At 56.1% G+C, this 9,780-nt stretch overlaps 1 pseudogene across 1 annotated transcript; it reads left to right on the forward strand.

The window, feature by feature from the left end:
* Nucleotides 1–1,994: 1,994 nt before the first annotated feature.
* Nucleotides 1,995–9,546, forward strand: LOC309964591 (NUT family member 2G-like; annotated as a pseudogene). The gene is made up of 7 exons: nt 1,995–2,010; nt 3,941–4,655; nt 5,612–5,740; nt 6,784–6,923; nt 7,401–7,696; nt 8,121–8,237; nt 8,755–9,546. The product of its transcript is annotated as an NUT family member 2G-like (transcript).
* The last annotated feature ends 234 nt before the right edge of the window (nt 9,547–9,780 follow it).

Below are 9,780 nucleotides of genomic sequence, written 5' to 3' on the forward strand. Positions count from 1 at the left end.
AACCCTGGGGTAAACACCTCAAGGGAATCGAGCTCTATGGGGGCGTGAATCCACATTGTGGCGAGTCTCCTTACACGGACAAGGGCACAAATAACCCACAGGGTGAACAACAGCGCAGAGCGGTGCCACCTGAGGGGTGAAAAGTCCCCGTACCGCTTACCTCAGGATTCCTATAATTGACTCGAGAGGCCGCCATGACAGCCCGCTCCCGCGCCGGACGGCCGTTGGGGCCCCACGGTCCGCGCTCGCGCATGCGCTCCTGTCTTGCGGAGCAAACTGCCCCAACAGACGCTGGGAGCCGTTGGAGGACGGCGGTCCGCGTGCCCGAGAGCCCTGTGCCCAGTGGGCGTGCGCAGGCGTACAGGCGCGGGGCGCGTGGGCATCGGCTCCAGGAGGTCGCTGCAGGAGAGGAAAGAAATGGAGGGTCGGGCACGCTGCGGAACTTGACTGGCGACGCTCCTCGCCGGGAACTTTCGTGACGGTCTCTTCTTCAAACCAGCTCTTGTGAGATGTGCACTCGTGATTTCTATATTGCACACGTGAAACCCATGCACTTAGCTACAAAGAGTTCTGGAGAGCTCCGCTGTAAGCACAGTAGCCTCAAATTGGGGCAAGTGCTTTCATGCCCTTTGGACTGCAGTTCCTTGGTTCTTGTTTATGCCTTTCAAAACACAATAGGTCCTTTTTCCTAGCAAGCCTGAAGTTTCTGTTCAAGAACAATTCTAGGAAAGAATTTCAGACCTGGGAAACACTCTTAAGGTACTGTCTCCTGACTCCGTTCCTAGAGTTTTTCCAATGCATTTACTCTTCTAGAATATTTTCTCTCAGTGTATTTAATACATGGAGGTTGTTCAATAAATGTTGATAAACAGGTGTGTCCTTTGTACGGTTTGGGTTTTTTATTAATAATTTTGAGAAAGAGTTGACCATCTGGGCCAATTTCAACACAGCAGGTAGTATGGGAACAATTTTACTTTCCCTCCCTCCTTTTTTATAATATCTTGCAGAATTCCGCTCTTCTATAAAAATAGATTGCCTTCGTTTTTAGTTGCATGATGTATCTCTGGGAAGATTTTAATGAAAGAGGTAACATTGGTTTCCTCCGGGAAAGAGGATTGGGTTGACAGGGGAAAGAGGTGGGAGGAGGACTCGCCACTGCATATTCCGTTTTGCACAATTTAATTTTGAATCATGAGAAGGTGTTACTTGCTTAAAATATTATACTAAAATCATTTAAAAGGTAAAATCTAAATCTTTAACAACCATGGAATACTATGAGAAAGACATTTAGTGAATTCTGGTCTTGGACATGGGGACTGCATGACAGTTTTTTGATGGACGGGGGCTTTCCAGCACAAAGGGTCATTAGTAAGGCTGGTCCTGCTGGATGTTGGTTGGAGCACAAGGACCACTTCCTTAGGAGTGATGTACATACAGCAGTCAAAGACACTGCATCTGCTGAGACAATCCTAATTTCAAATACTCAGTTCCACGTGGCCATTATTTATGTTTATCAGACTAACACTTGTGTATTTTGTTCAGAAAATCTAGTCTCTGTTGAAGTAAGTCAAGAGCCAGGTAGGAAGCAGAGTGTGTTGAGGGACACAAAACTAGGTTGATGGATAAAGACGTGAAAGGAAGGGACTGTCATGTCCAACATCGGTGCCATGAATCAAAAAAAGTTTATCAACTGCCTAAAGAGGCACACGCCAATTGTGTTGCCACTGTGGGAGATGGAAGGAACTTCCGGTCTTGCCTACCTCCCAGAGCCCTCGTGGAATGTCCCCCCACCGCACCCCACCCCGACCCATGTGCGCTCTGCCCCTCCCCCACTGCAGAACGTTTCAGCCCACATTCTACTGTTTAAATTTAAACGTGGCTCTCCTTTACTTGGATCCTGAGCAACTGCTGAAGCGGGTCGCTCTCTGGGTCCTGGTCTTGACTTTTCTCATTGAGGCCACCACGCAGCAGTAGTCCGTGCCCAAGCCTGCAGGATGGCTTCAGAAGGAGGTAAGCCTATAGGTTGGGGGTGTGTTTTCAGAGACCCTGCCATCTCTCACATCCTTCGGGTTCACATGTGACACTTCACTGTGGGCACATAGTTGGACTGAAGCAGAGGGAGAAGAGAGCACTGGACACACAAGGACATTTCACCTGGGGAGACTGGGGAGCCTGAAGAAACCTGAGACTGCACTGGGGAGGAGGGGTCATTGGAGGTAGATCAAGAGGAATTGCCCTGGCTATGGAGAAAGGATGGCAGCAGACAGGTTGATTCTTTCTAGAGCGGAGACAAGCCACTCTGAAACGTGTGTGTAAGGATGTGTGTGATGTCCTGGTGGTGACACAGGGAGGGTCATGAGGAAAGCCTAGACCTGTACTATGTTCCTGAGGTACCTGAAGCTTGCCTCACCATATCTTCCAAAGGGATTTGAACAGGAGCCTACTGTATCTCAGGGGCCCCTGGGGAGAGATGGTCTTGGTGGGAAAAGTATTCAGTGGGGCTGTGTGTGGCCACACCTGCAGTGAAGTGTCCTCTCTGAGAGCGAGGCAGGAGGTTACTCTAACTGCCGCAGCCCACACCTCGTCCACTCCTCCCAGCCCAGAGCTCACTTCCCAGTTCAGGTAACTGTTGCCTTGGATTCAACAGGGGATGGGCAACCGTGTAAGTTCAGCCAAGAGAGGGCTCAGGTTCCTGTGTTGCTCTGAATTGTTCTTCCTTTTGTGGAATTGCAGTACTTCAGACCTACTTCATCTTGTCCAGTATCTCATGGTGGACCCTCAGGCTGCCTTGAGAGGAAGAGTTTGTTCATATTTCATGTCACTCCTTCATGGACAGGGAACAGATGTGGAGTGGGGTTGTTTCGGGTGGAATGTCTATGAAGGCTGCTTCCTCATTTAAAGGGGAAAGGAGTGTAGCCAAGGGTCAGGAAGACGATCTTCTGTGTTACTATTAAACGTCCTATGACACCTATTCTGGTTAATTAGGAGCACCGTGGTGTGTACCTTGTTCTCCTGAACAGGGATGTGTTTCAGACAACTTGGTCGCCATGGCACCTGGCTTATGCTTGCTTCTCAGATTGTCTCTCCGTTATTGGGAGCTGGAAGGGGAAGGACCACAGGCGGTCTATACTCCCACGACCAATGTAACATAACAATTCCCTGGCCCTTGTTTAATCCTCTGCAGCCATCACTGGCTGTGAAATGACAGAATGTAAGGGACACGTGCCTACTTCTCAGACCCCCCCCCCCACCTCCTAGGAACAGAACTCCTGAGTGATGACAGTGACTCTGGGCACTGGGAAGGGGGTGGCAGGACCTGGCCCATGTTACGTACCTGCTGTGGGTTGTTCTGAGATGCAGGTGCATTCTGGGCCAGTGTTATGGGTTTGTATCAGGATTCCATTAGAGGGATATTTTCCAGCATTGTGTTTTGTTTTGCGAAGCTGGGAAAGAAAGAGGGGATTTATACTGAGCGTGAGGAAAAGGAGGACTGAGGAGGAGGTGGGGCCCTAATATTTTACACAGTGCCTTTGTGTGCCTAGAACTTACCGTGCAGAAGGTCCCTACCTGCTAGTACGCCAGCTGACGGGCATTTTTCACAGAGCGGATGTCCACACAGTTCCAGGTTTTGGGAGACAGCCTGTGAGGCTTAGCTGCCAGGGGGCGCCTTAGGGAGGCTCTCCAAGTGAGTGCTTGCTGAGGCAATTTCTTCTCGGCAGGCAGGGGTCAGGGGCCTTGGTGGATGGGCGCGGGGTCACTGGTGCAATAATTCTCAACTGGAGGTCAGGGCATGAAAAGCACTTGAAGACATTTGCACGCTGCAGTTTCCCTCGTCCAAGTGTCTCTCACCTGTGGAGATTTACACTCTGATGCCGCAGAAAGCCTCTGTCCCACTTGCCCATTCTCCTCCTCCATTCACTCCTTTCCTTTGCCTCAACAGCATCTCCAGTGCTGGGAACGGATGTCGTCATGAACCTTGGTGCCTCCTGGTCTGATTTCATGGCAGTGCTCTATCCTCCACCCATTTCTGGCACCCAGCACCGGCCACCCTGGGGGCAGCACCTGCCACCTCCCATCACCCCAGCATTCCCTCCTGGCAGCAGCCAGCTGCTGCCAGCTTTCCCCACGACGCCTTTGGTGGCTAATGGTGGCCGTGGACCCAGTGCCCTTGGGGCTTGCAACCTCACTGTGCAAGTCAGGTCAAAAGGGAGGCCAGTGGAGGCGCCCCAGACTCAGACCTTTATCATAACTCAGGGCCCCCTCACCTGGAGCACTCCAGGGGCCCTCAGCGGGACGGCTGCATGTCCTGCACCCGTATTCGTAACAAACCCTGTGATGGAGACCATTGTGACTGCTCCAGCTGTTGGAGTTACTCAGGCTGGCATGTGAGGCTGGACCCCAGGCTTTCGTCCTCAAGCTCCACCACCAGCTGCCCAGCTGGCCCCTATCATTCGCCCAGTGAACTATGGGCCTTGGCCACATGGCACTTCCAGGGAGGGCAGCCTGGCCACCAACCAGCCCTACGCCTCGCAGGGTGACTGCTCTAACCCCCAGAGCGTGTACAGTAACTTCCGACGTTGGCAGCGCCTCAAGCCACTGGCGCGGAGACACCTTCCCCAGAGTCCTGATGCAGAAGCTCTGTCCTGCTTTCTCATGTGAGTGAACGCTCAGGGGGTCATGAGCTTATCGGAGCTTTTAGATAAAGAGGACCTGGGGATGGACTCGCAGGTTAGGTTTCTAGGGATACTGGAAGCAAGGTCTGAGGGCGATGTCCATGCTATGAGAAGGCACATTGTCGGTCATATGCGTGAGCCTGCCAGGCCATGACATCATGACTGAAATGTGCCTCATCTCAACTGACCCCACCACCCTGAGAGTCTAGCCAACTTGCTCTTCCATGATTCTCATGGTAATATGGACTGCAGACTTGCAGTCAGAGAGGGTCGTGCTGTAAGGTGAGGAGCCAAGGAGTGGATGCCGCACTCTCCTGTGGTGCGGTCTCCTTTCATACAGGACTTGAGTGTACGTGGCTGGGGGAGGTCACTTCGGAGGAGGGGGAGGAGTGCGGGGCCCAGGCGAGCGCTTAATGCACGCCTCGACTTCGTTGTTGTGGAGAATTCCACTAGGAACAGGGTGATGGTAGAGCTCTCCTAAGGGCGTGGGCTCTCTCCCACTAGAGTTGTGAGCCTGGCAGGCATTTCCATCCTAAACCTCCGGTCCCTCGTAAAAAGGGGACAATCACACTTCACTCAGAGGACCGTGCAGAAGACTTCTTGGGCTAATCTATGGAGTGTTAGCAGATGGCCTGGCACATGCCACGTCTCATTGCTGATAGTGATTTTTCTTATGAAAAGGCAGGCTTGAAGAGGAAAAGAGCTCCCCAAGGCACAGTGTCCCAGCTGTAGCCTGGGAGTGGATGGTCATCTCGAGTGAGTGTGAGGCGGTGACAGCAGTAGCCGGGAAGGCTTGTCTTTGCCCTCCCAGACACCTGCCTCTCACCCTCCTGTTGCTCAGTCATGCTGCGTTGAGTGATGTGTGGTCCACATTGGCGGGTGGGGTCAGGCAGGTGGGGGCTGGGCTGGGCACGGAGACTGACGCCAAGGTCTTACAGCCCAGTGCTTCGATCCGTGGCCCGCCTGAAGCCCACCATGACGCTGGAGTGGGGACTGTGCAGGGCCGTGCAGGAATGGCAGCGCATAAGCAACGTTGACCGGATGATCTACTACAAGATAGCGGAAAAGTGAGTCAGCGTCCTGGGCCCAGGGGCTGCGTGGAGGCTGAGGCGAGTGGGTGAGGGCAGGGTCTGGCCATGGGGGTGCTCATCAGAGAGGACAAAGGAGAAGGGCTGTCACTCAGAACAGGGGCCCCGCAGCCCAGAGGCCCTACTGTCCTCCAGAAACCCTCCCTCACCTTGACAGTTTGGGTCTTCTGTCCTTCCTCCACCAGGAGCTCTGCCCTCCCCTGATTTTGACCTACCCTTCCTTGACATGAAGGTCTCAGGATGGGACAGGGTGACGCTGTGAGTCCAGTAGGGGTCCAACTCTGGCCATATGGGCTGGGCCGGGGAAAGAGCTCCACCCGCCAGCCTGCTGCTTCCTTAGTGGTGGGTGGCTGGCGGCCACTGACATAGATTTGGGACCCCCTCTCCTCATGAAAAGTGGCCCAAGTGGGTACCCTGGCATCCCTGAAGAGGCTGGGGAAGCCACCTGTCATCAGCCCGAGGGTCTCTGGCCCTTCCAGTGTTTGCTCCATGGTAATCCCCTTGGTTTAAGAAAGAAAAGTAAACCAACGAGCGCCTCTCAGAGGAAAGGAAGGCCTCTCCTCTGAACTCAGCACCCACATCGTCCAGCCTCTCCTGGGCCCTGTCTCCAGGTCTATGTTCCAGGACTCTCAGTCCCAGCCCAGGGTTCTGGATTCGGGCAAGGACCCCTGTGGGGAACACATGCCTGTTCCAGCCTCTGGCTGTCAGCCCTTCATGTGGTTCTAGATGGGGACGGGGGGCATGAGGAGGGTGCCCCCTGGGTCAGCCACGTGTCCCATTGACCTGGTTCAATTCAGCGACCTGGGTCTATGCTGTTGAATGGCCTCCAGTGCTGGTGAGGCAGGAAGGGTCCCAGATCTTGTCTCAGTTCCAGGAGCAGCTCTCTGCTGTGCACAGCACTTCACAGGGCCTTGACAGCCCCAAGGCACATCCTCTCCCAATCCCTCATTCTTGGCTGCCTTTGTTGGGCTCCAGAACCCAGGCCTTTGTCTCAGGGTGGCCTGTGCCTCCGTCACCCCCAGGTTCATGGAATTTGAGGCCAAGGAGGAGATGCAGATTCAGAAGTTGTAGTGGATGCAGTGTGCGCAGGACCTGCCTCCTCCAGCCCCACTGAAGCTGGATCCTCGGGGGCCCCCAGCCCCGAAAGTGGGCCTTCAGCCAGGTTCCCACTGGAGTTGAAGGCACAGGTAAGAGGGGCCTAGGGTTGGCCACTGTCCCCACGTGGATCCTTTTCCTTCAAGACAGGGGCACTGGTCTTTCAACCAAAACAGCCACTGAGGCAGGGGGTGGGGGCGTGGGGTCTCAGCTGCCCTCTGTCACTGCTGGGTATTGACTTGGTCAGTTTTGTAACTCCTCTCACACCTCCCTGTCAAAGGACCCCACACAAGGTCTGCCTAGGAAGTGGGCTTGATGGCGAGACCCCTAGAAAATTGGAGGTTCCCCACTTCCTTACTTGTGACTCTCTTAGATGCCCCCCTTACCTCCTCTCTCCAACAGTGCATGAGGCTTCAGGTGGTCCTGACCCCCCCACACCCACATCAATGTCGCCCAAACAATGCCCTCACCAACGTGTGCTCAGTGGTCCGGAGGTGGACTGGGAGTCCCTCACATTCCTTCCCTTCCTCCCGCTCTGCCTCAGCCTGTGCTCCCAGGATGTCCGGCCCCAGGGCCCAGCCCTCCCGCCCAAAGCCACACAGGTCCCAGCAGCCCCCGGAGCCCAAGGCACCCAAGGAGATTCCCCCCGAGGCTGTGAGGGAGTATATGGACATCATGGATGCGCTGGTGGGGCCCGTCCACTCAGCCACAGGCGAGTCAGATGCAGAAGGTGGAGAGGACGGAAATGAGCTGAAGCAGGAAGAGGACGGCATCTACTCGGACCCGGGCCTCCTGAGCTACATTGACAAGCTGTGTTCCCAGGAGGACTTTGTCACCAAGGTAGGCTAGGCCTGGAGCCTGGGGTCTACAAGATGCCAGGGCATGGAACACTCAGCACCCAAGATCTGGGTTCTGCTCAGGCCGTTGGGACTTAAGCTCAGCACCTTGTTCCTGAGCCTGGTGTTAGGGGAGGTTTACGCAGATGTATGTGTGTACGTGTTTGTGTCTGTCAGTGTGTATGCCTTTGTGTGTCTGTGTATGTGCCTCTGTATATGTGCTCTTTTGTGTGTGACTGTGTATGTGTGTGCGTGCGTGTGCGTGTGTGTGTGTGTGTGTGTGTGTGTGTGTGTGTGTGTGTGCTAAGCATCCCCGCCTTGTGGAGGGGAGTGGGGTGGGTCTCTACTTTTCACTTTCCCTTCGGGTCTTCTTGTCTCACAGGCCACTCCTGGCCAAGGATGCTCACAGCCTCTTCTTTCTGTCTGAGGTGGAGGCAGTCATTCACCCTCGATTCCTGGCAGAATTGCTTTCCCCAGATGCACAGCTGGATCTCTTGGCCCTAGCGGAGGAGCTGGAGCAGGAGGAAGGGCTCACGCCAGAAGAAGTGAGCCAGGGGAGGGAGAGGGACACTCAGGGAGCCAGGGTCCCCACGGGAGGGGGACCCCAGGTGATCCAGGGGACAGGGGAACCCAGATGACCCAGGGGAGCCAGAGGAGGGAGGGATCCCTGGTAGAACAGGGGAGACAAGGGACACCCAGGAAGACCGGGGCATGGAGGGACCCCAGTGAACAGGGGAGAGGTAGGGCACCAGAACCTGAGGGCCACCTGGCGCTGTCCATCCCTCCCTTGCCTGGGAGGCCTGGCATGGGGAAGGGCCCGTTCTGGGGTGGCTGCAGTGCAGGGTGAAAGGAAGGAGAGGATGGGGAGCCGGGATGAGAGGGAAGGGCACAAAGCTGGGAATAAGGTGCAGGAGGATGGCAGGAATGCCACAGTGTCTGTATTTGGATTCGAGTCCTGGGGTCCCCCGTCCCCTCCTTCCCCCAAGGGCCATTGTCCCACTGCCCAGGGCTCCTCCTCTCACACGTGTGTGGAGCCAACACTGTCCTCCTCCCTCCTACCAGCTGGTGCAGAAACGACTCCTGGCCTTGAAAGAGGACGAGGGTGTGCGGGCAGCCCCGAGTCACAGTGTACCCGGAACGCGCTCAAGTCCTTCTGAGCCCGACGCCGGCCAAGGTGCCCAGAGGCACGACCAAGACCCCCATCTAGGGGTCAGTGATGAAGCCTGCCCACCAGAGGTTGATTCTGCGGCTCCTCATAGGCTCATCCAAACAGACACTGGCCCGTGCAGGCCCAAAGGCTTTGTTCCCTCTCTTGGACGTCAGGAGGTCTCTCCATTCCGGGCCGGACGGCCCTCCCCTCCCCAGGGTCAAAGGCGCGCTGGCCCTCTACGGGGACCCAGGGACGCGTCTGTTCTCAGAGAGGCCTCTCCTGTTCGGGAGGCCCGAGGGCCCAGGGACGGGTCCAGTGACGACGACGAGGAGCTCCCCAGCCTGGCCTTCCTGTTCGGCTCTCTGCAGAGCCTGCTGCCTGGCTGGGTGTCCCAGAGTCCTGCCCATGCCTCAGGCCTGGCCTCCCCTGGAGGTTGGGGGGCCCAGAGTGCTCCCCACGCCCCCTCCCGTCAGAGAAGAGGCCTCAGCCCAGCTCCACCAGCCGCTCCCAAGTCGAGGAAGGGGGCTCTGTGTGGACGCCCAGCCAGTGCTGAGAAGCTGCCCATCCCTGGGGCTGGCCTCGGGGTGTCTGGGAGGCCAGGCTTGGCTCTGGGGCCAGCTCGCCCCTCACAGCCGAGAAAAAGAAAGTGTGACCCGTGTGTCACAGAGAAGAGTAGGAAGTGGAAGAAGCACTGCAGCCAGTAGGAAACAGCTGGGCCAGCCCTCCAGGGCGAGGCCCCAGGGCGGCCCCCAGGGGAGCCTAGGGGCTCCTCCTCATCCCAGTGCTGACCCTGGATGATGTGGGGGGAAGGGAGGGAGGGCAGGATCACCAGGCAGGGGAGGGGGAGCGGGATTGTGGGGGGTTAGGGAGGTGGGGGTGGTGGGTGTGGCCAGGTGTGTGTGTGAGCAGGACCTTTGGAGTGACGTATATCAATTGTG

Source organism: Leucopleurus acutus (genome assembly GCF_964270905.1).
Source record: "Leucopleurus acutus genome assembly, chromosome: 7".
Lineage (NCBI taxonomy): Eukaryota > Metazoa > Chordata > Mammalia > Artiodactyla > Delphinidae > Leucopleurus > Leucopleurus acutus.